The following is a 2,500-nucleotide window of genomic DNA, read 5'->3' on the forward strand; positions in this document are numbered from 1 at the left end:
TTTTTTTTTGGCACTCGATGGGTTCTACCGTCGAAATTGTAACGAGTACAAATATAATCATAAAAGAAAACAATTCATAACAAAAAACAACAACAAGCCCCACCACTGAGAGTCCAATCTGGTGGGGGAAAAGTCATTGTAATTATTCTTTATCGACCAATCCAGGGACAGCTTTGGAAAATAATGCATTCACTCAATGCAAAACATAAGTATTGATTTTTATCGTTTTTAAAAGTCATATCTAATTTTTCTAATGTCTCTTAAAAAGGAAGAATAGTTCAAACTGAGTCACAATCAGAGTGATAAAATATATTCATTTTGCTTGACAATTTGGGGGTCCTGATCGGTCAATTGGTAAAGTACTCGCTTTTCTCGTAAAGGGCCCGAGATCGATGCTGGTGAAGTTGAGATTTTTTTATGACCCCCTCTCCATCCAGCAGTGCTTGGGAAGCTGAGTCTGTTAGATCTTGGGTAAAGTCCTGTCAAATGGTTTGCAAGCAATGGTCATTGTCCGTTTGGCGCTATAGAAATTGGGATAAACTCCGTCTCCGTGGGCAGAAAAAATACCCTAAATGTAATACTTTTGATCATCTTTATCTAGACTCAAAATATTCCAGATATCAGAAAGGTTCCCAATGACTCAGTTGGTAGAGCTCTCGCTTCACACACCAGGGTATTGAGAGCGATCCTCCCAGGTGATGTCGAGATTTTTTTTCCTGCCCCCCCCCCCCACCCCCACCCCCTCACCGCGCCTGTCCACCCATCAGTGATTGGGTAGCTGGGTCTGTTAGGTCTGGCGGACAGTATTTTATGATAGACAAGCATCCTATCCCAAGAGTAGTAAGCAATAATTGTTATTTTCCGTTAAACGACATAGAAACCGGGATAAACTCCGACTCCATGGGCATAATGGCGCTGAAGGACATCTTTCCATAATACCTTATTGACACTATGGATAACACATAGTCCTATCCAGAGCCTTGGTCAACGGTTCGGGGTTTACTTTTGAAATATAACAAGAATATAGGCTACAGACCTGCTAACCATTACGAAACATTCGTACAATTACGAAAATTTGACACCGAACTTATTGAGCATCACAAAGATTAAAACTTATTGAAAATGAAAGTTGGTGCGAGACTACATAATTTTATGGATTTTGAAATGTTATTTAATCCTTGTGAGAGTAAATTTTTGAATTTTAAAACAACCATAGTAGTGAATACTAGTCTGTATTCCCTAAAAATTACGAATTTTTACGTTTTGAAGTAGGCAGGTCTGGATGTAGCAATAAAATGTTATCAAAATTCTCCAACATAATATATTCAAACCTGATGCTTACGGATCGGCATTTGACCAGGAACTGAAGGATATTGATGTCATCCCTGAAAGGTTTGTTGCTCCCTGAGTAATTCAAGTAGAAAAAGGGTTTAAAAAACAAAGAGTTCAGTCAAAATAACAAGGGGATCACCACATATCTATGTGTGGAAATAGAAAATTATACTAAGGACAGCCACTAGTGTTCCAAATGAACACGTGAAAAGTGATGGATACGTAGTTGTGATGAGGAGGAGGAGGAGAGGAGGAGGAGGAGGAGGAGGAGGAGGATGCAAATGATGATGATGATGATGATGATGATGATGCTGCTGCTGATGATGATGATGATAATGATGAAGATGAAGATGATGAAGATGATAAATGATGATGATGATGATGATGATGATGATGATGATGATGATGATGATGATGATTATGATGATGGTGATGAAGATGATGATGAGATTATTATTATTATTATTATTATTATTATTATTATTATTATTATTATTATTATTATTATTATTATTATTATTATTATTATTATTATTATTATTATTATCAAGATGATGATGATGATGAGGAGGATGATGATGATGATGATGATGATGATGATGATGATCATGATCATGATGATCATGATGATGATCATGATGATGATGCTTATTATTATTATTATTATTATTATTATTATTATTATTATTATTATTATTATTATTATTATTATTATTATTATTACTATTATTATTGTTATGGTGTATAATTATTGAGTTATTGCCCTTTGCAATTGTATTACCAAATTTATATTTTCATTAACAATACCCTTAATTACATTTAGTTACTTCTAAATAATGTCACAATTGAATATATAAAATTTAATAAATTATATTCGTATCATTAGTTAACTACACTTGTGCATTGACGTTATATTACATAACGTATATTCCTGTTTATGTATATTTCTATACTACCATGTAATTATTACTTATTCTGTTATATATAATTTAAAGAGTTGGAAAGAAAGAACTTTTTGATTAGCTACCAATGGCCAATGAGCGTCTTCCTTGTCAGTCTTTGGTGCAAAACTATTATTATTATTATTATTATTATTATTATTATTATATTGATCATCACCATCATCATCGTTATTATTATTATTATCATCATCATCATCACCACAGCC

General features: G+C 33.4%; 1 long non-coding RNA gene across 1 annotated transcript in view; it reads right to left on the bottom strand.

Moving 5' to 3' along the window:
• Positions 1–1,253: 1,253 nt before the first annotated feature.
• Positions 1,254–2,500, bottom strand: part of LOC144961472 (uncharacterized) — a 7,948-nt gene continuing 6,701 nt past the window's right edge. Inside the window, exon 3 of the long non-coding RNA XR_013643166.1 lies at positions 1,254–1,404. This is a non-coding gene — a long non-coding RNA (uncharacterized LOC144961472). The remainder of the gene's footprint in view (positions 1,405–2,500) is intronic.

Source organism: Berghia stephanieae, unplaced genomic scaffold (genome assembly GCF_034508935.2).
Source record: "Berghia stephanieae isolate SIO BIC M18660-M18661 unplaced genomic scaffold, UCSD_Bste_1.3 scaffold2563, whole genome shotgun sequence".
Lineage (NCBI taxonomy): Eukaryota > Metazoa > Mollusca > Gastropoda > Nudibranchia > Aeolidiidae > Berghia > Berghia stephanieae.